The 27,666-nt window shown below is 41.8% G+C and overlaps 1 pseudogene; it reads left to right on the top strand.

The window, feature by feature from the left end:
* The first annotated feature begins 286 nt into the window (after positions 1 to 286).
* LOC145165018 (pentatricopeptide repeat-containing protein At2g15690, mitochondrial-like) lies at positions 287 to 27,666 on the top strand (annotated as a pseudogene).

Raw genomic sequence — 27,666 nt, 5'->3', positions numbered from 1 at the left:
AAAAAATCATAATATGAATATTATGAAGGATGTTTAGTGGAAACAAAAAAATGACAATGTGTCTCAAAGTTTTAATCATTGTTTATATTAGATAATCATAAAAGATAAACTCTATTTAATTATTTCATATTTAAACTATTAAGTTTTAATATATTTGTTTAAATGGTCCCTCGTGACTATTTTTTGCATTTGAAGGGCACGAACTAGTATTTTTAGGTTTTAAAAGGTCCTTTTGGAAAATTTAAAGGGGTCACCCGGTGACACTCATCCTAATCAGCAGGTTTAGATGTTAACTCAATTGCCACGTGTAACACCTAATGTAATGCTTTCTTTAGAACCCGAATCCGATCAAATCCCTTACCGTCTTTCATCTTTACCTGCTCCGATGTTGTCTTCTCCGGCTCCACCGTTGTCTTCTTCGGCTCCGGCGGTGGCCCTGATGTTGACTTCGGTAGAATCGAACACCAATCGCCGACTCAACACATCCATAAAACCACCAACTCTTCCCAAAACACGAAAACACACCAACCCATCTCCGCCACCAGATGTGGATTTAATGGCACTATGTAAAAATGGGTCGATTAAAGAAACGATTGAGTTAATGTCTCAAGGTGTGCCCGCAGGATCCGATGTTTTTGAGCTTGTTTTGGATTCGTGTGACGATCTTGAACTGGGGAAGAAGGTTCAGCAGCTTCTTATTCGATCTCCCTACTACGGTTTTGTGAATTTGAACTCTAAATTGATAGTACTATACATAAAATGCAACAACATGAGGGATGCATGCAGGGTGTTCGACAGAATGCATGAACGAGACAACTTAAGCTTATGACATTCAATGATAAAGGGCTACACAGATAACGGGGAACCCAATGCAGGTTTGTTGTTATACGACCAAATGAAAGAGCTGGGGTTAACTCCAAACAAGGTGTAACGGCCCAAATTTCCAATAAAATTTTTAATTTGTAAATAACAAAATCATTTCCAGTAAACATGAAATACCAATCACAATTGTTTTTAAAATCCACAACATCAAACATTTTATTCATAATATCAGAGTGTACCCAAATGAAACGTCGGATAGTGCATGCCGCGCCATCAAGTCGGGCCCTTGCCCTTAGGTTCTGAAGTACCTGAAACAACCAACAAACTGTAAGCTAATGCTTAGTGAGTTCCCCAAAGCATACCCCACACAATCCACATGATCACATAATCCATATTAGCTATATCAGCTACATAAACCACATAAGCCATGCATACAAACATATAAGGATGCCATGGAAACCCTCCAAGGTCTTAGACCGAGTGCCACTGGAACCCCCACATGGTCTTACTACCTGTCATGGGAACCCCCACATGGTCTTCACTAACTGCCATGGGAACCCCTACGCGGTCTTCACTAACTGCCATGGGAACCCCCACATGGTCTTAGCTAATCAGGAAATGTCATACAAACTAAACATGCCAACATACTAGGATGCCATGGAAACCCTCTAAGGCCTTACACCAAATGCCATGGGAACCCCCACATGGTCTTAATCTACTGCCACGGGAACCCCCCGGGGTCTTCCATGCAAATGTCATACCAACATAACACATAATCAACTAACAATCCACATATCATATAATGGGCCGACCTTGGTGCCTTCGACCCATTGGTATGGTGAGAAGACTCACCTCTCAAGAAATGTTGAACTGATAAGATCAATCCCAACTCACAGCTCCAACTCAACTGCTTACAACCACCATGTGACTAACTTTTTCAAAATCCCGAAATACCAAAAATACCCTTAAAGTCAAACTTGGTCAACCATGGTCAAAGTCAAGGTCAACAGTCGAGGTCAACAGTCCATGTTGACCCAACTCGTCGAGTGCATCTAGCAACTCGTCGAGTTCCTTCAGTGTTCAGAAAATCGGGAAAAACCCTAGCCAACTCGCTGAGTTATCTCATCAACTCGCCGAGTTCGCTCAGTATCCAGAAGGCGGGAAAACACGATCCAACTCGTCTAGTTGTCAGGGCAACTCGTCGATTTTTCCTAGTCTTAACATATTCAGCCCCTTCCAGTCGAAACTAAAGCCCCAAACTATAGATCCGGTCCCCTAGGGTTAAGACACCACGTAAAGTTGCTAACTTTACATCAATGCAAGGCATCAAAGGGCTAAAACACTCAAACAAAGCTTATCAAGGGACTTAGAGCATGAAGGAGGGCCAAGACTTGATAAAGTTGGCAACTTTAAGTCTACAAAGGCCATGAGATGTCCAGATCTGAAGCCATATCTTCATAACATGCTCAAATCCAAGAATGGTCCCAAACTAGGATAATAATGGCCATAAACTTTCATAAGAGAATATCTAAGCAATAAAAGGCCAAGGTATCGACTTTATACCTTAAAAAGGTTGCCACAACCGAGTAAACACCGGATCTACAGCCTCTCCCTTCAGCTATGCACCAACCGCTTCAAGCTTCTTCACATAAACACCAAAAAGGAACTCCTCAAGCTATCACACACTCAAAATGGTAGGAAAAGCACGAAATAGGGTTTCTCTGGACAAAGGGGGCGATAAGGGAGGCTAACAATGAGGCTTAAGGCCCTTAAATAGGGTGCAAACCCTAAAAGTTAGGGTTTTCCTTTCCAGCGTCTACTCGTCGAGTTGGGGCCTTCCAACTCGTCGAGTAGACCCTTAATCCCACGTCCAAAACAATTCCTACACGACGAGTTGGAGCTCCCCAACTCGTCGAGTTCCAGCCCAAAACCCTAAAGTTTTGAGAAATAAATGATACCTGAATCAAGCGTTACAAATGTCCCCCACTTGAACTAGACTTCGTCCTCGAAGTCTGTTGATGCAAACAAACCCGAGTAATGCTCTCGCATCTCCTCCTTCGGCTCCCATGTACATTCCGAGCCCTTCCGGTGCTGCCATTGCACCTTCACTAGCTTCACCTCTTTGTTACGGAGAACCTTAGTTTTCCTATCCAAGAACGCAACGGGCCTCTCAATGTAGTTCAGGCTCTCATCCACCTGAATGTTATCCAAAGAAATAACCGTGGCCTCCTCTGTGACACACTTCCGAAGCAGAGACACATGGAAGGTGTTGTGATTCTGGCTAAGCTCGTCTGACAAATCCAAACGGTAAGCCACCTTGCCCACCCTGGCAGAAATCCTGAACGGACCAATATATCGGGGCCCTAACTTCCCCCTCTTCTGAAACCTAATGACGCCCTTCCATGGTGACACTTTCAGCAAAATGAAGTCTCCCACTTGGAACTCAAGATCCGAGCGACACCGATCAACATAACTTTTCTGACGGCTTTGCGCGACTCGCAGTCTGTCGCGCACTTGCTGGATCAGCTCGGTAGTCTTAAGCACCACCTCGGTGCTTCCCATGACTTGGTGCCCAACCTCACCCCAACACATTCAGGACACAGTCCCGATATACTCTCGCAACACTCATAGTGCGGTCGTCCGTAATCTCAACCTCAAGCGGGGAATCCAAAGTCCCCGGAGCATCCTAAAACTTCTTGCTAAGCGCAAGAGATACGAACGATCGGGTAGCTCCCGAATCGAAAAGAACATGAGCCGACATACCATTGAACAAAAAGGTCCCTATACAGGAGCACATATATACATAAGCAATACAAATCAATATCAAGCAGGAAAATAATTTACGTACCAACCATGACGTCTGGCGCTGCCCGATCCTTGGTGGTCAACTGAAATGAGCGGCTCTTCACCACAGGAGCATCCGCCTTAGCAGGGCGGCCATCAGTGATCCTCATTGTAGCGGGTGCAGGCGCCGCCACTGCTCCTCCTCCTCCCTGCAACCTCGGGCAATCGACCTTTTTATGGTTGGTCTGGTTGCAGTGGAAACAAATCAAGCCCTTCTTGGGGCAATCTCTACTTACGTGGCCCGACTGACCACATGTATAACACACCGGGCCCGTCACCCGACAAACCCCACCGTGCGATCTCCCATATTTGGTACACCGGCCACGACCCTACTGGCCCCTACTGGAAGAATCAGAGGTCTTAGGATTTTTAGCCTGACTTACAGCTGTCTGAACCTGCTATGGGTTCCGCTTGGTGCGAAGCTCCAACTCCATCTCCCGCTCTCGGGCCTTCTCCACCATCTCATTCAGGGTTTTGCACCCCGTAAAGCTATGAACTCACAGATGTCATCCCTCAGTATAGAATGATACCTCGTCCTCCTCATATCCTCATCCGCAACATACTGCGGGATCAACAACGCTCGTTCCCGAAACTTGGCAGGGATCTCCGCCACAGTCTCGGTGGTCTGCTGGAGCTCATGGAACTCCCTCGCTAACCGTTTCACCTCAATAGATGGTGCAAACTCCAGATCAAAGCGGCTGACAAACTCCTCCCATGACATCTCAACCACACCGGCTGATCCCACCTGGCTAGTCACCTCCTCCCACCAATCCCTGACTCGGTCCCTCAACATACACGAGGCAAACCCCACCTTTGCCGCCTCGGGGAAAAAGCTCGTGTGCTGGGCATTATCCATGTCTGCCACCCAGCGTCGACTAGCTATGGGGTCCCTGACCCCAAAGAACTCAGGCGCTCCGCACACCTTGACCTCCCGGAACGAGGGAGTTCGGGCCCCGACCTAGTCCGTAGCAATCTCGACTCGGAAGACCTGAGCCGCTCCTCCACGATCTCCATCATCCCTTCCTTGACGGTCCCGAAAATCACTGGGGCAGCGTCAAGGATGCCCCTCATAACCTCGGCTACGATGAGCTCCCGCAGCCTCTCATCAATGGGCTCTGTAACATCCATAAAAATCAAGCCAAATTTAAACTTTTTAAAACATTTAGAAACCAACAGTTATTACAAATTTGTTTTCAAAATAATTCCATATCAGAGTATCCCATAAACATAGTCATAAAAAGTGAGGAGTTGTACGATCACGCCTTTACCTTCCCGCGATCATCTGAGGTACCTGAAACCAAAACTGAAACTGTAAGCCCGAAGCTTAGTGAGTTCCCCCAAAATACCCATACACACAACTATACACATACTATTACAAACAGCATACTATGGGTCCAATCAACCATCGGGTTGGAATACCCCAGGCCCTCAACCATCGGGATGGAATGCCACTCATGCTATAGGTCCAGTCATCCTCGGGATGGAATACCCCAGGCCCACAACCATCGGGTTGGAATGCCCTCATACTATGAGTCCAATCATCCTCGGGATGGAATACTCACGGCCCACAACCATCGGGTTGGAATGCACAGGTCTATTGGCTCTCGCACAAAGAAGAGGAGCCTCAACCACTAATCAACATGTGCACATATATCAGATAATCACATAACAGTCTATAGACATACAAACCGATCTAACTGATCATACTAGCATAACATCATCCTATCTACCAGGATATTGATCTACAGATCATAGAAATATAATACCATCCTCTCTACCAGGATGCTAATCTAACAGATCATACTAGCATAACATATCAGAGTCACAATAAAAAAGGGCCGGCCTTGGTGCCTTAGACCCTTGAGCATAGTGAGGAAAACTCACCTCACAACTGTCGAACGAAATTGATAAGCTCAAACTCTCGGACCACCGCCACTAACTCCACCACCTATAGTTCCATAAGACCATTTCCATAAATTTCCAAATTACCAAAATACCCCCAGAGGTCAACTGGTCAAACCTTGGTCAAATTCAAAGTCAATGGTCAAAGTCAACAGTCCATGTTGACCCAACTCGTCGAGTGCAGCTAGCAAATCGTCGAATTCCTTAAGGGTTCAGAAGGTCATAAAACCCTCACTGACTCGCCGAGTTTACCACCAACGCGTCGAGTCTATGCGTAATCTGAAATCGCGGAAACCCTAACTAGCTCGTCGAGTCACCCTACTGACTCGCCGAGTCCATGCAGGAACCTTCAAGGCCAATCTTCATTGGAATCGCCGAGTTGGCTATGCAACTCGTCGAGTCCCTTCAGTCCTTTTTCCATCCAGACGATTTTTAAGCCACTTTACAGCTCCAAAATGCAGATCCAAGCTCTTAAGGCATACTTCTTACGTAAAGTTACAAACTTTACGTACATGCAAGGTGATAATGGTCCAAATCAAGCTAAAGAAAGGTTCTAAGGGATGAGGAAGGTATTAAGTCACTAAAGGATGAAACTTTATGATCTTACAGACCAAGATAAGCCTAGATCTGAAGTTGCAACTTCAGATCATGCCTAATACCCAAAATAACATATCAACATTGCCAAAATGGCCCTAATCTCATACATGCATAGATCTAGGTAGAAGAAGGTCAAGGTAACAACTAGTTACCTCAAAAACAGTGCTAAGATGAAGAAGAACCCGGATCTATAGCCTTCCTCTTGTTCCAAGCTCGAGCACTTCAAAATCTTCTTTCCACAATCCACCACAAAGCTTAATATCACACAATAAGAGAGAAAAACGGCGATTTAGGGTTTCTGGACTCAAAGGGGGCTGCAAGGGAGGCTCAGGGAGGTTAATGGCCCTTTAAATAGGGTGTAAAACCCCGAAAATTAGGGTTTCTCATTCCAGCTCCAACTTGTCGAGTCTGTCCTATGACTCGTCGAGTCGGTCACTTAAGACCCGCGACCAAAACCTTGCCTACTCGACGAGTCAGGGCATCCAACTCGTCGAGTCGACCTTTTAATGGAGATATATATAACTGAAAGTTTATACCTGAGAGTCGGGGTGTTACAGGCTCGGTACCGTCGCCCGACCCAGATTCGTATCCTGATCCCCCTGCTCTATGACGTGTCACCACCATTCTGATCTGAAATACCACAAGACAGAATGATCAAGATATCCAAAAAGGGGATCCCTCCACACCGGTTCTCCTTAGAGCTTCCAGATCTAGCATTAGTTCGGGTACAGGTCCTGTGCTTTCAGTAGTACGGGCCCAATACTACTTTCCACACCTACCTGTACCTTCCCCAAGGCTCTTCATGATAACTCTAATTCGTTCCAGAACATAACATATCTCACAAACTATCGCACAATTCAAATCCAAGGCTACCCTAAGATTTGCTCCATTCCCATCAAACCAGAACTCAAATCAATCATAACAGGTTGCCCTATGCATGAAAATTACACACATGACATGATCAAATAGACTTTCGAATAACAGACTCTACCCTAGGACCACAACCAGACGAGGAACAGGAAATAAGGCCAAATCAATCATTCTAAGGATATAAGATCCTAACCGTATACAATTTTTAAAGCATACACATAGCAAAATCCATCCAACTATCATATTCCAAATATCAGTATAACATGGCTAACATATTGGGGAACCACTTACTTGAGCTCAGCCGATTACGCGCATTGCACTCTCCCTTTTTCGGTTTTAAGTTGTTTTAACTTTGATTTTTGAAAACAATTTTACCATTTCCTTAGTTTGAGTTCTGACACACCCGAGAGTGTGCCCGGATCCCTCAAACCAAGGCTCTGATACCAACTTGTAACAAACCAAATTTCCAATAAAAATTTTCATTTTTAAATAACAAAATCATTTCCAATAAACATGAAATACCAATCACAATTGTTTTCAAAATCCACAACATCAAACATTTTATTCATAATATCAGAGTGTCCCCAAATGAAACATCGGAGAGTGCATGCCGCGCCATCAAGTCGGGCCCTTGCCCTTAGGTTATGAAGTACCTGAAACAACCAACAAACTGTAAGCTACTGCTTAGTGAGTTCCCAGAGCATACCCCACGCAATCCATATAATCACATAATCCATATTAGCTATATCAGCTACATAAACAACATAAGCCATGCATAAAAACATATAAGGATGCCATGGAAACCCTTCAAGGTATTATACCGAGTGCCACTGGAACCCTCACATGGTCTTACTACCTGCCATGGGAACCCCTACATGGTCTTCACTAACGGCCATGAGAACCCCCACATGGTCTTCACTAACTGCCATGGGAACCCCCACACGGTCTTCACTAACTGCCATGGGAACCCCCACATGGTCTTAGCTAATCAGGAAATGACATACAAACTAAACATGCCAACATACTAGGATGCCATGGAAACCCTCCAAGGCATTACACCAAATGCAATGGGAACCCCACATGGTCTTAATCTACCGCCACGGGAACCCCCCGGGGTCTTCCATGCAAATGTCATACCAACATAACACATAATCAACTAACAATCCACATATCATATAATGGGCCGGCCTTGGTGCCTTCGACCCATTGGTATGGTGAGAAGACTCACCTCTCAAGAAATGTTGAACTGATAAGATCAATCCCAACTCACATCTCCAACTCAACTGCCTACAACCACCATGTGACTAACTTTGTCAAAATCCCGAAATACCAAAAATACCCTTAAAGTCAAACTTGGTCAACCATGGTCAAAGTCAAGGTCAACAGTCCATGTTGACCCAACTCGTCGAGTGCATCTAGCAACTCGTCGAGTTCCTTCAGTGTTCAGAAAACCGGGAAAAACCTTAGCTAACTCGCCGAGTTATCTCATCAACCCGCCGAGTTCGCTCAGTTGCCAGAAGGCGGGAAAACCCGATCCAACTCGTCTGGGTGTCAGGGAAACTCTTCGATTTTTCCCAGTCTTAACATATTCAACCCTTTCCAGTCGAATCTAAAGCCCCAAACTACAGATCCGGTCCCTTAGGGTTAAGATACCATGTAAAGTTCCTAACTTTACATCCAGGCAAGGCATCAAAGGGGTAAAACACTCAAACAAAGCTTATCAAGGGACTTAGAGCATGAAGTAGGGCCAAGACTTGATAAAGTTGGCAACTTTAAGTCTACAAAGGCCATGAGATGTCCAGATCTGAAGCCATATCTTCATAACATGCTCAAATCCAAGAATGGTCCCAAAATAGGCTAATAATGGCCATAAACTTTCATAGGAGAAGATCTAAGAAATAAAAGGCCAAGGTATCGACTTTATACCTTAAAACTGTTGCCACAACAGAGTAAACACCGGATCTACAGCCTCTCCCTTCAGCTATGCACCAACCACTTCAAGCTTCTTCACATAAACACCAAAAAGGCACCCCTCAAGCTATCACACACTCAAAATGGTAGGAAAATCACGAACTAGGGTTTCTCTGGACAAAAGGGGGCGGTAAGGGAGGCTAACAATGAGGCTTAAGGCCTTTAAATAGGGTGCAAACCCTTATAATTAGGGTTTTCCTTTCCAACATCTACTCGTCGAGTTGGGGCCTTCCAACTCGTCGAGTAGACCCTTAATCCCGCGTCCAAAACTGTAACATCCCAAAATTCGAGGCCAAAAATTTCATTTTAATTAAGTGGTTTATAAATAGTTTATCAAATCATTGCCAAAATCATGTCAATACATAGAACCATAATATCAAGTCTCAAACCAAAACATCTGAAGTATCAAATATCAGAGTACAATCCCAGAAAACTCTAAGCGGAAATCATAGGTGTGTGTGTGACGCGTTGCTACATCGCCGGCTCCTTCCCCTTAGACGAAGAGGTACCTGAAAGCAAAACTGAAACTATAAGCACAAAGCTTAGTGAGTTCCCCATCATACCACATACCATACAACCACATTGATGGGTTTTATGCATAAGAAACAATCCTATGTGCTCATACAAACCCTAATGCTTGGATCTAGGTTTCTCTATTGTACATGCTTTGAATCCAAGTCTTGCAAACCCTAAACTAGCATACATATTATCAAAATAACAAACAACATCAGATCTAGATGTTTACCTCTTCAAATAGCTTGAATCTTCTTTGCTTGAGCTTAGAATAACAATTATAATTCCTCTAATGGATCACAAACACCAAGTAGCAAGAAGGCAATAAGAGAGAGGAGGGAGGATGCTAGAAATCGGCCTAGGTTTCTCTTGGAATAATGTCTAGCCGATTTCCATAGCCTAGGGGTCATATTTATACTTGCAGGCTACTAGGGTTTCAGTCTAAACCCTAATGGACAGCTTAGCCACCAAGCAGCCCAAGGAACCTTCTGGAATAGGGCCTTGGACGAAATATGATGATCCTTTCATCATATTTTCGTTCCCCCTCTTGTCCATTAGGTTTCCTAGCCCAAAATCCAACTATCACACATTTGACAGTTTATACCCCTTTATTTAATTAATCTCTTTTAGTCACCAAATTAATTCCTAATTAATTTATGACTAATACTAATTAAATAAATATGATTTCTCCTTTAATATATTATTCTTATAATATACTAATAAACCATAATATCCTCTCTCTCATATCAAATTACCTTGTCAAGTTGCTTTGGTGAAGGCAACCCAGAAGGACCATGCATAACCGGGTCAAGTACATACCAAATATAGTTACGGGCTTAGACACTAATCCAACAGTCTCCCACTTGAATAAGTCTAGTAACTATATCTCACATACGTCTTTAGAATCCGATTAGCAATCGTAGCTCTTATACGCTTCTGTCACTCTGATCAAAATCCTGTCCTTCAGATAAGGGATCCTATAATCCTCTGTTCTAGATATCATGCAGACAATACTTATTGTCTAGCATTCTGTTTCTCGATCTCTGATTCGTTCGACATAGAATTCAGTTGAACACATCAACATTATCCTGACCGGGCCCGGCACATAAGTCAAACCAAATCATCGAGTGGCCAAGATATCGCTTTTATCCTCTTAGAATAAAAGGAACAGATAAACTTCGACTTATATGCTCTTATTATCTACTAGCTAAGTTACACACAATAATACGTTTTATAACATCAAGTTACTGATGTGTTTTCGTATTATCAATATATAATCAACTAGCAAACAACAACCATATCTCTAGGTTTTAAGATTATATGATATTATCATCTTGCGATCACTTATGATAACATTCAAGAAGTGATACTAGCAAGTGCGGGTTTATTCCAATGCTCAAAACATATTTCATAAGCACTCATAAACTTTGCAGCAAACCTTTGCTATGTCTAAAACCTTTTAGACAATCTACAAACTAATTTATGACAATCTTCTTTCATATCTACTTCCAACATATGATCGATTGTGGAGTGTTCGAATAATCTTATTATTCAGGAAGTCAAAACATGCAAAATTGAAACAATAGATAAATAATCAACATAGGATAGTAACTTTCTTATAAATAAAACACCTTTATTTAATCATCAAATGTTGAATATAAAATTATCTATTACAAGTTTCCTACCTATCTAATCTAAACTAATATCGTCCTTTAGCCCAATGCTCCTAGCGTGCTTCAAATGCTTGACCCTACTCAGTCCCTTCGTAAGGGGATCTGCTGAGTTATCTTCTGACGATACTCTCTTCACAACGAGGAGTCCCTCTTCTACCCGATGTCTAATAAAATGATATTTCCTGTCGATATGTCGAGATCTGCCATGATCCCTTGGTTCCTTGGTCAAGGCAACCGCTCCTTCATTATCACATAAAATTTCCATGGGCTCCTTTATGGTTGGCACAACTCCAAGGTCTCCTATGAAGTTCTTTAACCATATAGCCTCCTTTGACGCTTCGCTTGCCGCAATGTACTCCGATTCGCACGTTGAATCAGCTACGGTCTCTTGCTTGGAACTCTTCCAAGTCACTGATCCTCCATTCAGGGTAAAGACCCAGCCCGACTGTGATCGGTAATTATCCCGATCCGTCTGGAAACTAGCGTCACTATACCCTCGCACCCTTAAGTCATCACTCCCACCGAGGACTAGAAACCATTCCTTGGTCCTTCGTAGGTACTTAAGAATATTCTTGACAGCAATCCAATGTGCTCTACCAGGGTTCCCTTGATATCTGCTGACCATGCTCAAAGCGAAGGCCACATCAGGGCGAGTACAGGTCATAGCGTACATAATCGAGCCAACTGCGGAAGCGTAAGGTACTCGGCTCATATCTGCTATCTCTGCCTCTGTACTTGGGCTCTGAGTCTTACTCAGTTTGGTATTGCATTGGATTGGTAACTCCCCTTTCTTGGAATTTTCCATACTAAAACGTTTTAGTACCTTTTCCAAGTATGTATCCGGACTGAGTCCTATCAGTCTCTTACTTCTGTCTCTCACTATCCTTATTCCCAGAATATATGCAGCTTCTCCGAGGTCCTTCATAGCGAAACACTTCCCAAGCCAGGACTTTACCTCCTGCAAGGTTGGGATGTCGTTTCCTATGAGTAGTATGTCATCGACATACAATACGAGGAAGCTCACTATACTCCCACTGGCCTTGACATACACACATGACTCATCCTCGTTTCGCAGAAAACCAAACTCTTTGACTTTCTCGTCAAAACAAAGATTCCATCTGCGAGATGCTTGCTTTAATCCATAAATGGATTTCTCAAGCTTGCACACTCTATTTGGATGCTTCGCATCGACGAAGCCCTCTGGCTTATTCATGTAAACATCCTCAGCTAACTTCCCATTTAGGAAAGCGGTTTTTACGTCCATCTGCCAGATTTCATAATCATGAAACGCAGCTATTGCGAGCATTACCCTAATAGACTTTATTTTGGCAACTGGCGAAAAGGTCTCATCATAGTCAACTCCAGGAGTTTGAGTAAAGCCCTTTGCGACCAATCGCGCTTTGTAAGTGTGCACTTTCCCATCCATGTCTGTCTTCTTCTTGAAGATCCACTTGCACCCGACCGTCTTACGACCTGGTACATTATCAACCAAATTCCAAACTTGGTTGTCATACATGGACTGAATCTCGCTGTCCATTGCCTCTTTCCATTTATCAGACTCTGGGCCTGCCATGGCTTCCTTGTAGCTGTTAGGTTCGTCCAGATTTACTAGTGTACTATCACTAATAAATGTGTCCCCGTCAGTAGTAATATGGAAACCATAAAATTGGGGTGGAACAATAACTCTACTTGAACGTCTAAGAGGTAAGGATTGGTCAATTGGTTCAACCGGAGTTTCCTCCTCAGGTTGCATGCCAGTGTCAGAGGTTCCTTCATCTCCTGACTCTTGAAGCTCTTCAAGGTCAATCTGACTCCCACTGTCTCTTTGACTTATGAGTTCTCTCTCTCTCTCTGAAAACCCCTCTCCTAGCAACAAAGACAACATTGTCACTTGGTCTATAGAAGAGATAGCCAAAAGACTTTTATGGGTAGCCGATGAAATAACACTTCTCACTACGAGGTTCTAGCTTGTCGTGAGTCTCTCGTCTTACGAAAGCTTCACAACCCCAAACCTTGATATGTGCTAACGAGGGAGCTTTCCCTGTCCACATCTCGTAAGGTGTCTTGGTAACCTTCTTGGTGGGAACTAAGTTAAGGATATGGGCGGCAGTCTCTAAGGCATACCCCCAGAATGAGATTGGTAACGAAGCATGACTCATCATAGACCGAACCATGTCCAACAAGGTTCGATTACGTCTCTCAGCCACACCATTCAATTGTGGCGTTCTAGGAGGCGTCAATTGTGAAACTATTCCACACTCTTTTAGATAGCCGTGAAACTCAAGACTTAGGTACTCTCTCCCTCGATCAGATCGAAGCATCTTGATTTTCCTGCCCAGCTGATTTTCCACTTCATTCTTAAACTCTTTGAATTTCTCAAAGGTTTCTGACTTTTGCTTAATCAAGTAGATATATCCATATCTGCTATAATCGTCTGTAAAAGTCACGTAGAAGCGACAAGCGTCCCTTGTGGTGGATCTAAAGGGTCTACATACATCTGTATGTATGAGATCCAATACACCCTCACCCCTTTCACATATGCCAGTAAAGGGTGACTTGGTCATCTTCCCAAGTAAACAAGACTCACACACGTCATCGTCCCTTAGGTAGAATGACTCCAAGACTCCATCCTTTTGGAGTTGGGCTATGCGTTTCTTGTTAACATGGCCAAGGCGACAATGCCACAAGCATGCTTTGTCCAAACTTGTGGACGAATCAATATTCAAAACATCATTTCCTAAATTATCAATAACTAACACAGATTCATAAATCTCATTACAAGGTAATGCATTGAAATAAAAGACACCATTCAAATAAGCATTAATAGAACCATTACTATTATCAAACGAATATCTGAAACCTTGTCTAAACAATCCATGAAAAGAAATGATGTTCCTTGCCATATCTGGCGAATAGCAACAATTATTTAAATCTAGTCCTAACCCATTACTCAACACTAAGGAATAAACTCCGATCTTGGTTACTGGTGAAGCCTTCTTGTTTCCCATGATCAAGCTTATCCTTCCATGCTGCACTTCCCTACCTTTTCTTAGCCCCTGCAAATCAGAACAAATGTGGTAACCACATCCTGTATCAAGGACCCATGAAGTAGCAAGTGATGAGTTATCAGATTTAATTAAATACATACCTGCGAAGGTGGGCTTTATCTTCCCATCCTTGATATCCTGCAGATACTTGGGGCAGCTTCGTTTCTAGTGGCCCTTCTGGTGGCAGTAGAAGCACTCTGCTTCCTTTGGGTCAGAAGAGGGTTTAATAGAACCTGCTTTGGTCCCACTAGAAGAGGAACCATCTTGGGTCTTACCCTTATGGTGGCTCTTGGAAGGAGCCTTCCTCTTCTTACCCTTTCCTTGGCCGATTGCCAACACAGGAGCAACTATAGTAGAGGATGATGCAACAGATTTGTCCTTGAGGTTGCTCACAGTTGTCCTCAGGAGCCCTTGGAGTTCACTCAGGGTGACCTCTTCCTTGTTCATGTGGTAGGTCATCCTGACTTGGTTGTAGCAAGGAGGCAAGGAGTGGAGGATGATGTCGATAGCCAAATCCTCATCAAACTTAACATTAAGTTTGAGAAGACGATCAACATACCTTTGCATTCTTTGCAAATGAGATGTTAGGGATTCTCCACTTCCCATCTTAGCTGTGATCATGTTGGTGATGATCTCATAGCGCTCTTGCCTCGCGCTCTGGTGGTACATGTCCAGCAAATCTTGATGCATTTCATATGAATACATGTCCTCATAGGACTTCTGGAGTTCGAGGTTCATGGTGGCCAACATGATGCAATGAACTTTCGTTGCATCACGCTCGTGGGCCTCAAAGGCAGCCAGCTCTTCAGGAGTAGCTTCTTCTGGGTTAATCTTCTCTAGCTTCTCGTCGAGGACATATTCTTTGTCCTCGTAGCGAGTTATCATGCGAATGTATCTCATCCACTCATTGAAGTTCGAGCCATCAAATGTCACCTTTTAACACAGGTTCATCAACGAGAATGACCCAGAAGTGTTGTTGTTTGCGTTTGCGTTAGACATAGAAAGGAACAAAGTTTGATTAGAAATGAATCCCCAATTAAACACCCAAATGATAAATTAGGGCTAGGATCCAACAACATTATTTACAACTTAGAAAAGGGATGTCGTAATCTAAAAGTAAATAATTTGAAGGTAAGTGAATGACGATTCACTAATTTTCACCATAAAAACGAAAGGAAATTAAGTTTTAGATGTGTTTGAAAATTCCTAGATTTCTTTTGAGATTCATTGGACAATTCAATGACATGTTTAAATCTCGATATGCACTTTAAATTTGCGACTGGGATGCCGAGGATCGCAAACAAGTTTGTGAATAACCATGCGAATCAACATGGTGCACTCAATGTCTTCACCACCTAATCAATGTGCTGGTTATCCACACACGCTCCATTGATCTATGATAAAACATCGAGCCACCCTTTGTCACCAATGTATCCCAAATTAGTGTGCCGGTTAACCACACACACTCCACTAACGTTTGACAGGGGTACAAAGTGTAATTCCATGGAATAGCATCATTTTCACATTTTACCCTAAAGAAACTAAGATTGGGAATTTATAAAACAATGTAGTTACTTTAATATTTCCATTATACTTATAATGAGGAATTAAACGCCCTATCCTATCCGTTCGGCTAACGACCCTCCACCAGTCAAGCAAGCGGTAGGTGTGAGTGTACACCCATTAAGCGCCATTTTATAGGCAGCAACCTTATACCCACCTTATAGACTGGCTTCGTGAATGAGGCCTACTAGCGATAAGACTAGCTTATGCTTATACATATATATTAATTAATCTTGTAATAATATAATAGCATAGGGTTGAATTTTAAACTTGTAAAATTCTAAGGGTTTGAAATTTAAATCATTCAAATTAAACTTTTAATCACAAAATTCAAATTTCAAAACTTGAGGGCAAGTTTTGAATTTTTCAAAACATAAGGGATCAAATAACACATAATTCAAATTAAACAATTAATTTCATAATTATCTATATTTGATCTAACTTTATTTAGTTATAAGATAATTACCAAATAATTTTAAATAATCCATATTTATCATATAAACAACCAATATTCAAAAGATTTGAAATTATCTATTGTTTTGGCAAGGATAATCATTTAATTAAGATAAAATTCGGATTTTAACTTCAAAAAACGATTTAGGCATTGTATCCAAGTCAAAACAGCAACTAAATCCCGAAATATCCTCTGTCTGACGCTCGTACTCGCCGAGTCAGCTCTGAACTCGCCGAGTAGGGGCCAACTCGCCGAGTCCAGATACTGACTCGCCGAGTTGAGTCGGGCAGAGGCAAAAAAACTCGATTTTCAGCAAGCAAAACAGTTAAGCATCACATACAATTGAAACCAATCAAGGCTCTGATACCGCTGATGGGTTTATGCATAAGAAACAATCCTATGTGCTCATACAAACCCTAATGCTTGGATCTAGGTTTCTCTATTGTACATGCTTTGAATCCAAGTCTTGCAAACCCTAAACTAGCATACATATTATCAAAATAACAAACAACATCAGATCTAGATGTTTACCTCTTCAAATAGCTTGAATCTTCTTTGCTTGAGCTTAGAATCACAATTGTAATTCCTCTAATGGATCACAAACACCAAGTAGCAAGAAGGCAATAAGAGAGAGGAGGGAGGATGCTAGAAATCGGCCTAGGGTTTCTCTTGGAATAATGTCTAGCCGATTTCCATAGCCTAGGGGTCATATTTATACTTGCAGGCTACTAGGGTTTCAGTCTAAACCCTAATGGACAGCTTAGCCACCAAGCAGCCCAAGGAACCTTCTGGAATATGGCCTTGGACGAAATATGATGATCCTTTCATCATATTTTCGTTCCCCCTCTTGTCCATTAGGCTTCCTAGCCCAAAATCCAACTATCACACATTTGACAGTTTATACCCCTTTATTTAATTAATCTCTTTTAGTCACCAAATTAATTCCTAATTAATTTATGACTAATACTAATTAAATAAATATGATTTCTCCTTTAATATATTATTCTTATAATATACTAATAAACCATAATATCCTCTCTCTCATATCAAATTACCTTGTCAAGTTGCTTTGGTGAAGGCAACCCAGAAGGACCATGCACAACTGGGTCAAGTACATACCAAATATAGTTACGGGCTTAGACACTAATCCAACACACATCGCATACATACTGCCGGGCAGTTCTGGGGCACCCGTCCTACCCATGTCAAGCCATTATGGGGTGCTGACCTACCCATTTCGAGCCATTCTGGGGTGCTGACCTACCCATGTCAAGCCATTCTGGGGTGCTGACCTACTCATGTCAAGCCATTCTGGGGTGATGGCCTACCCTCCGGTCTATCTCAACCGAACACAAGGACTATTTCACCCCTACTGCTAACACATAATTGTTGGGTTTTGAGCATTCTAACACTTCCTAAGTGTACATGCAACCCTATTAAACCTTGGATCTATGTTTGTCTAAGATACATGCAAAATATTATTTTCCAAGGTTTATAACCTATCTAGCATGGCATGGGGTACTTTTAACCATAAAAGAACTAGATGAATTACATACCTTTTGTTGATTGTTGATTCCTTGGAGTTTGAGAGCCAAGCACCAATAATGTGAATGCCTCAAATGGAAATCACAAATCACCACAAACTTGGAAAATATATGAGAGAGTATGCTAACTCTTGATTTTGGCCACCACACTTACACACACATTAGTGTCTTTTTCATGCAACATAAGCTTGTTTATATAGTGTACATGGTTAGGGTGAAACCCTAATAACCCATGTCTTTTCCTCTTCCAAGGATCCATGGGTAAAAGCTCCATGGATCATCCATGGACTTCCATATAAGCTTAGCCCATTAACAAATGAGCATTAGCCCACACCATATAAATATAATAGCCCATGATTTAATTAGTCTTCCTTTTAATCACTAAATCAATTCATAATTAATTCAAGATTAAAACTAATTAAGTAGCATGACTTTATATTAATATATTATAACTTATAATATATTAATAAATCGTAAGTATACAACTCTCATAAAATTATCCATAAATCGTTTGGGTGAAGTGCAACCCAAATGGACCATGCCGGGTCGGGTCAAGTATATACCAAATAAGTTATGGACTTAGACACCTTATCCAACAGACTCCCACTTGGATAAGTCTAATAACTATATTTGCCTATATTACTTCAGGAACCAACCGGCAATCGTAGCTCTCGAAAACTCTGTTGAACTATGAAGCGCCATTTTAGATAAGTGATCATATAATCCTCTGCTCTCATGATATCAGCCGGACAAATACATGGAACAATGTCTTGCTTATTGTCTAGCAGTTGTTTCTCGATTTCCGATTTGTTTGACAAAGAACTTAACTGAACACATCAATTTAGTTCTGACCGGGCCCGGTACATGGGTCAACACAAAATCATCGAGGGGCCCATATATCGCTTCTATTTCTAGAAGGAACAGATAAACTTCGACTCATATGCTTGTTCTACTACTTATTGAATTGCACACAAAGGCACGTTTTATAACATCAAGTTACTGATGCGTTTACGTGCAATCAATGCACAACCAACTCATAGGTAACAACTCATATCTCTAGGTTTGAAGACTTATATGATATTACCGTCTCACGATCACTCGAGATAAATTCCATGAAGTGATACAAGTGAGCGTGGGTTTATTCCAATACTCATAACTTATGAGTACTCATGAATGTTGTAGCAACCATTGCTATGGCTAAACACCTTTAGTCATCTACAATCCCAATTCATGACAGTCTTGATTCATACCTACTTCCGACATATGACCGACTGTGGAGAGTTTGAATAAATTAATTATTCTGGAAGTCAAAACATGCAAAACTGAAACAATAGTAAATAATTGACAATGATAGCAACACTTTACTCATAAATAAATCACAAATTTTATTCATCATCAAACGTCAATTACATTTTACAAGTTTCAGAAAAGGCTATCTAATCTGTAAAACTAATATCGTCCCTCAGCCCGATGCGCCTCGCATGCTGCAAATGCTTAACCCTCGTCAGTCCCTTCGTAAGGGGATCCGCAGGGTTCTCATCTGACGATACCCTCTTTGCCACGAGGAGTCCCTCTTCTATCTTGTGTCTTATGAAGTGATATTTTCTGTCAATGTGTCGGGATCTGCCATGATCTCTTGGTTCCTTGGCTAAGGCAATCGCACTATTGTTGTCACAGAAAATCTCCATAGGCTCCTTAATAGCTGGTACAACTCCAAGGTCTCCGATGAAGTTCCTCAGCCATATCGCCTCCTTTGCCGCTTCACTCGCTGCTATGTACTCTGATTCACAAGTCGAATCAGCTACAGTCTCATGTTTGGAACTCTTCCAAGTGATTGCCCCTCCATTTAAGGTAAAGACCCAGCCCGAATGAGAGCGGAAGTTATCCCTATCAGTCTGAAAGCTAGCATCACTATACCCTACTACTCTCAAGTCATCACTCCCACCAAGGGTAAGGATCCAATCCTTAGTCCTCTGCAGGTACTTGAGAATATTCTTTACCGCAGTCCAATGAGCCTTGCCAGGGTTCCCCTGATATCTGCTGACCATGCTCAAAGCGAAGGCCACATCAGGACGAGTACAAGTCATAGCATACATGATCGAACCAACAGCGGAAGCATAAGGTAATCGACTCATCTCAGCTATCTCATCTTCTGTACTCGGGCTCCGAGCCTTGCTCAGTTTGGCATTGCTTTGGATCGGTAATTCTCCTTTCTTGGAATTCTGCATGTTGAACCTTTTCAACACCTTATCCAAGTAGATACTCTGACTAAGTCCAATTAGTCTTTTAATCCTTTCTCTTAATATCCTTATCCCTAGGATATAGGTAGCTTCTCCAAGGTCCTTCATATCAAAGCACTTCCCAAGCCAGGACTTAACCTCCTGCAAGGTTGGGATGTCATTTCCTATGAGTAGTATGTCATCCACATACAGTACCAAAAAACTAACTATACTCCCACTAGCTCTGACATACACGCAGGACTCATCTTCACTTCTTGAGAAACCAAACTCTTTGACCTTCTCATCGAAACAAAGATTCCAACTTCGAGATGCTTGTTTCAATCCATAAATGGACTTCTCAAGCTTGCACACTCTATTGGGGTACTCTGCACTGACAAAACCTTCTGGCTGATTCATGTAAACATCCTCAGCCAAATTTCCGTTAAGGAAAGCGGTTTTGACATCCATTTGCCATATTTCATAATCATGAAATGCAGCAATGGCTAGCATAACCCTAATAGACTTAATCTTTGCTACTGGTGAAAAGGTTTCATCATAATCAATACCCTGAGTCTGAGTAAAACCCTTCGCAACCAGTCGAGCCTTATAAGTGTGCACCTTCCCATCCATGTCGGTCTTCTTCTTGAAGATCCATTTGCACCCGACTGTCTTACGGCCTGGTACATTGTCAACCAAGTTCCAAACTTGATTGTCATACATGGACTGTATCTCGCTGTCCATAGCCTCCTTCTATTTAGCAGACTCTGGGCCTGCCATGGCTTCCTTAACACTGTTAGGTTCATCCAGATTTACCAGTGTACTGTCACTGATAAATGTATCACCTTCCGTAGTAATATGAAATCCATAATAAAACTCAGGTGTGTTCCTAACCCTTGTGGAACGCCTCGGAAGTATAGACTCGTCAGCTGTATCAACATGAATTTCCTCCTCAAGTTGATTGCTAGTGTCTGAGGTTCCTTCACCAATCGAGTCTTGAATTTCTTCAAGATCAATTTGCCTCCCACTGTCTCCTTGGCTTATAAATTCTCTCTCTCAAAAGACCCCTCTCCTAGCCACAAAGACCACATTCTCACTAGGTCTGTAGAAGAGGTAACCAAAGGATTTTTGTGGGTAGCCGATGAAAACACACCTTTCACTTCGAGGTTCGAGCTTGTCATGAGTTTCGCGCCTCACGAAAGCCTCGCAACCCCAAATCTTGATGTGGTCCAAATTGGGAACTTTCCCAGTCCACATTTCATGAGGTGTTTTGGCAACCTTCTTTGTAGGGACTAGATTAAGGATGTGGGCGGCAGTCTCTAAGGCATACCACCAAAAAGAGATTGGTAGTGAAGCTCGACTCATCATAGAGCGAACCATGTCCAACAAAGTTCGATTGCGCCTCTCAGCTACACCATTCAGCTGTGGTGTCCTGGGAGGTGTCAATTGTGAGACAATCCCACACTCCTTAAGATAGTCGAGGAACTCAGTACTAAGATACTCACCACCTCGATCGGATCGAAGCATCTTAATGTTCCTGCCCAATTGATTTTCTACTTCCTGTTTAAACTCTTTAAACCTTTCAAAAGTTTCTGACTTATGTTTGATTAAGTAGACATAACCATATCTACTAAAATCATCAATAAAAGTCACATAATAGCGATTAGCATCCCTTGTGGCGGTTTTGAATGGTCCACATACATCAGTATGTATAAGGTCCAACAAACCCTCACCCCTTGCACAAGTACCAGTGAAGGGTGATTTTGTCATTTTTCCAAGTAGACAAGACTCACAACTATCATCCGACTTGAGGTCGAACGACTCCAAGACTCCATCCTTTTGGAGCTGGCCTATGCGTTTCTTGCTTACATGTCCAAGACGACAATGCCACAAAGATGCTTTATCCAAGCTAGTAGAAGAATCAATACACAATACATTATTCCCTAAATTATCTACAACCGATACAGCTTCATACACACCATTACAAGGTAATGCTTTAAAATAAAGAATATTATTAAAGAAAGCATTAATACTACCAACTTCATTATCAAAAGAAAAGGTAAAACCTTGTTTTTACAAAGCATGAAAGGAAATAATATTCCTCGCCATTTCAGACGAGTACACATATTTATTCAAATCTAACTTTAACCCACTACCTAGCAACAAAGTATAAACTCCAATCTTGGTAACAGGTGCAACCTTCTTGTTCCCCATGATTAAGTTTATCTTTCCGTGCTCCACATCCTCACTTCTTCTTAGGCCCTGCAAGTCACAACAGATGTGAATACCACAACCTGTATCAAGAACCCAAGAATTAGAATATGGTGAGTTATTAGACAATATAGTGTAAATACCTGCATGGGATGGTTTCACTTTCCCATCCTTGACATCCTGCAAGTACTTTGGGCAGTTTCGCTTCCAGTGCCCCTTATTTTGACAGTAGAAGCATTCAGCATCCTTAGGAATGGCAGAAGGAGTGATAGAACCACCTTGGGTTCCAGATGAGGAGCCTTCAAGGGACTTTCCCTTGGTACCCTTCGAAGGGTGCTTCCTCTTCTTCCCTTTGCCTTGCCCGATAGCCAAAACAGGGGTAGTAGTAGGAGTAGGAGTAGCAACCGACTTACTCTTAAGACCACTTTCGGCAGTCTTCAGAAGTCCTTGAAGCTTACTGAGTGTGACTTCCTCCTTGTTCATGTGGTATGTGATACGAAATTGATCATAACACGATGGCAAGGAGTGCAAAATGATATCAATTGCCAACTCCTCAGGGAAGTTCACATTCAGTTTCATTAGACGGTCCACATACCTTTGCATTTTCTGCATGTGGCTCGTGATTGGTTCGCTATCCTTCATACGGGTAGTGATCATGGAGGAGATTATTTCATACCGCTCTTGACGAGCACTCTGATGGTACCTTTCCATCAGATCCTGATGCATCTCAAAAGGGTAATAGTCCTCATAGGACTTTTGGAGTTCAGCTGTCATGGTGGCCATCATGATGCATGCCACCTTTGTGGCATCTGTTTCATGTGCCTGATACTCAACGACCTCCTCAGGAGTAGCAGTGGACTCATCAAGCTCCTTTAGCTCCTTATCGAGGACATATTCCTTGTCCTCGTAACGAGTAACCATCCTGATGTTCCGGATCCAATCCATGAAGTTGGAACCATCAAAGATGACCCTCCCACAAAGGTTCATGAGGGAAAACGAGCCAGTAGGGTTAGAGCCCGAAGCTTTGTTGTTGGAAGACATCTGAAAAGAAGAAAACAAGTTTAGATTAGATATATCGAATCCTTAATAATACACCCAAATGTAATATTAAGGCTAGGATCCAACACAATACATTATAACTTAGAAGAGGGATGCCGTAATCTAAGCTATAATATATTTGAAGGTAGGTGAATGACGATTCACCAATTTCCACCATGAAAACGAAATGAATTATTAGGTTTAATTGGTTTTTGAAATTCCTAGATTCCTTTGAGATTCATTGAACTTTTCAATGGCATGTTTCAATCTCGATTGTGCCCTTCAAGTTTTGTGACTGGGATGCCGAGGATCACAAAACAAGGTGTGAATAACCATGCAAATTCACTTGGTACCCTTAATATTATCACCTAATCAATGTGCCGGTTAACCACACACGCTCCACCGATCTATGATAAACATTAAGTCACCCTTCGTGATCCTTACTAGTCCAAGTTAGTGTGCCGGTTAACCACACACGCTCCACCAACGGCTTGGTAAGGTACAAAGTGTGAATTTCATGGGTTAGCACCATATTCACATATTCCTAAAGTAACTAAGATTGGGAATTTATAAAAGGTTTAGTTACTTTATAATATTCATCATACTTTTTAATGAGAATTTATAAGTCCTTGTCCTACCCGTTCGGCTAACGACCCTCCACCAGTCAAGCAAGCGGTGGGTGAGAGTGGACACCCATTAAGTTTCCATTTTATAGGCAACAACCTTATACCCACCTTATAGACTGGCTTCGTGAATGAGGCGTACTAGCGGTAAGACGACTTTAATCTTATACATATATATAATAATTAACCATTAATGTTATAAATAGTATAAGGGTTGAATTTTAACTTTTAAAACTCTAAGGGTTTGGAATTAAAGTATATTAAAGTGTGTGTAACTTTACAAATTCCAAAACTTGAGGACAAGTTTTGAAACTATTCAAAACTTTTCATTTCATAACTTATGAATTAAAGGTTCATAAAAATGAAGACTCTTCATTTCCATGTAACTTATGTGTTTTAAGTGTGTGTTTAAAAGAAGTGACCTTTGGATATCCATAACTTGAGGACAAATTATGGACTCCATTAAAACACATAAATGATCAAGAATTAATCCTAAACAATTCAGCAAATAATTCCTATCATCTTCTAAATTCATAAGAACATGAACATGATCATCAAAGTTTCAAGAATTATATGAACACATACAAAACATGAAATTTTGATATAAGCTATTGTAAATGGATTAGGACAACCATTACACCAACTAAAACAAGTTTAAAAACACCAAAACAGTTTAGGGTAATGTTTCTAGTCCATTTCCAGCAGCAAAAGTCGAAAATCTGCATTCTGAGGCTCCTACTCGCCGAGTGCACGAACCTACTCGCCGAGTAGGATGAGTTTACACATGAACTCGGCGAGTCCCCACATGGACTCGGCGAGTTCATCAGTCAGACAGCAAAAATCGACTTTTTATCACTATTTTGCATCAAGTATCAAACAAACAAGCCTAGGCTCTGATACCACTGTTGGGTTTTGAGCATTCTAACACTTCCTAAGTGTACATGCAACCCTATTAAACCTTGGATCTATGTTTGTCTAAGATACATGCAAAATATTATTTTCCAAGGTTTATAACCTATCTAGCATGGCATGGGGTACTTTTAACCATAAAAGAACTAGATGAATTACATACCTTTTGTTGATTGTTGATTCCTTGGAGTTTGAGAGCCAAGCACCAATAATGTGAATGCCTCAAATGGAAATCACAAATCACCACAAACTTGGAAAATATATGAGAGAGTATGCTAACTCTTGATTTTGGCCACCACACTTACACACACATTAGTGTCTTTTTCATGCAACATAAGCTTGTTTATATAGTGTACATGGTTAGGGTGAAACCCTAATAACCCATGTCTTTTCCTCTTCCAAGGATCCATGGGTAAAAGCTCCATGGATCATCCATGGACTTCCATATAAGCTTAGCCCATTAACAAATGAGCATTAGCCCACACCATATAAATATAATAGCCCATGATTTAATTAGTCTTCCTTTTAATCACTAAATCAATTCATAATTAATTCAAGATTAAAACTAATTAAGTAGCATGACTTTATATTAATATATTATAACTTATAATATATTAATAAATCGTAAGTATACAACTCTCATAAAATTATCCATAAATCGTTTGGGTGAAGTGCAACCCAAATGGACCATGCCGGGTCGGGTCAAGTATATACCAAATAAGTTATGGACTTAGACACCTTATCCAACAATAATATCATATCACAATCATGCTGTCAGACATATCTGGGGTGTCCGACCTACCCATTGGTCCTAACGACCGAATCGGGGACTAGTCCCCTCCTACTGATACTATCTCACATAACAAAGCAACTAGCATACTTCCATACCAAGCAATCTAGCATACTCACATATCCATCCATAACAGACCAGACAATTATCACAAAGATAATCATCCCAACTAAACAATCACTAGTGGTCCGGCCTTGGTGCCTTAGACCCACTCCTACTGGAAGGTAACTCACCCCGATGTCGTGTAGTGTCTGAACTGTCCTCGACGTGAAGGTCAGCTCTCCTCGACTCCTCAATCCCTACACGACAACCCTCAAGTCATCAAACAGAACAAACAACCCTAACCAGGGTCAATACCAAAACCAAGCAAGGTCAACATTGGTCAAAGTCAACACCCAGTTGACCTGACTCGCCGAGTTGGTCTACCAACTCATCGAGTCCATACTCCACTAACCCGATCCAACCCCGACTCCACTCGTCGAGTCTAGCAAGAACTCGACGGGTTCTCCTTCATTCAAAATATCGGGACCATCTTCATCCGACTCGTCGAGTTTCTCCTTGAACTCGATGAGTTCATCTCCCTCATAAGAACGTGTCCGGTCTACGAATCGCCGAGTTGTATGAACAACTCGTCGAGTTCATCTTCAAAGATTGGGAGATTGCCTTGGACTCGCCGAGTCTGTTCATACCCTCGTCGAGTCCCATGATTCCCAGGTCCCTTTTCGTGTCTAAACATCCACGGGACTTCCTCCCTAACAACTGGTCCATCCACAGAAAGGATTTGGTGATCAATACACCGCGATTCGCCGAGTCCCAAGAACAACTCGTCGAGTCCATCCTTGAGCAATACTATACAGTCGATTTCAATGGGTCTTAACACCTCAAAACCATAGATATGGCCCCATAATGTCCATTTCATACATAAAGTTCCAAACTTGGTACACATGCAAGGGGTCTTTGGCCCGAAAATCCATAAAAGATGGCCTCCATGGTGCATGGGGTGTTCATGGCAACAAAATGGGCACCTTTGTGCCATAAAACCCCCCAATAGACCTGGATCTAAAGCATACACTGACTTCCAACACTAAATCCCGAATACCACCTCTCTAGGGCTTAGAAAGATGAAGGAAAAGGCCCAAAAATCAAGATCTATAAACAAAGGTTCAACTTCATACCTCCAATAAGCTGAAAATGAGCTCCAAACTCTGGATCTTCTTGTTTCCCCTTGGTCTCACAAGCTCCTTTCCTCTTCTCAAGCTTCACAACCCACCAAAAAGCACCAAAATGGCCTTAGAACACACAAAACGGCTAGGGTTTCGATATGATGTCTTCTGGGAGTATAAGGGACGATGGAGGCTGAGATAAGGTGTTTAAATAGGGTGCAAACCCTCAATTTAGGGTTTACCCAAACAGCTGCTACTCGCCGAGTCGGTATACCGACTCGCCGAGTAGGTCACTTAACTCCCGCGTCCACGCCCGATCCTACTCGACGAGTTGGTCCTTCAACTCGTCGAGTCCCTTTGCTAAAACGATAAATCTTCATTTTAAGAATGCTTATCAGGAACTGGGTGTTAAAAAAATGATTCCTACACGACGAGTTGGAGCTCCCCAACTCGTCAAGTTCCAACCCAAAACCCTAAAGTTTTGAGAAATAAATGATACATGAATCAAGCGTTACACAAGGAGACTTACCAATTACTTTTTTCAGCATGTGCAAGTGTTAATTTAGTTCAAGAATGCTTCAAACACTTCAAATCAACGAAGAACGACTACAATCTAGATCCAAAAATTGATCATTATTTAGGGGTTATTGATGTTTTGGGGAAATCTAGGCATCTAAACGAAGCTTTTGAGTTCATCAAAAACATTCCTTTTGAACCTACATTTGAAATATGGGAATCATTTATGAATTCTGCTCGAATCCATGGTGATATCGAGCTCGAAGATCGATCCATGGCATTTCTTCAACCATCAATCGCATTACACAAACTTCCTTTACTTAATCAATTTGCAAGTAATATGCTTGAAGGGAAGAAGAACAAAGTCTATGAATACCGAAATCGAGGGTGGTGGCCCTAA

This window comes from Lactuca virosa, chromosome 3 (assembly GCF_052849685.1).
Source record: "Lactuca virosa cultivar CGN04683 chromosome 3, Lactuca_virosa_CGN04683_v6, whole genome shotgun sequence".
In the NCBI taxonomy this organism is placed as follows: Eukaryota; Viridiplantae; Streptophyta; class Magnoliopsida; order Asterales; family Asteraceae; genus Lactuca; species Lactuca virosa.
This window is presented reverse-complemented; position numbering and strand designations above follow the sequence as displayed.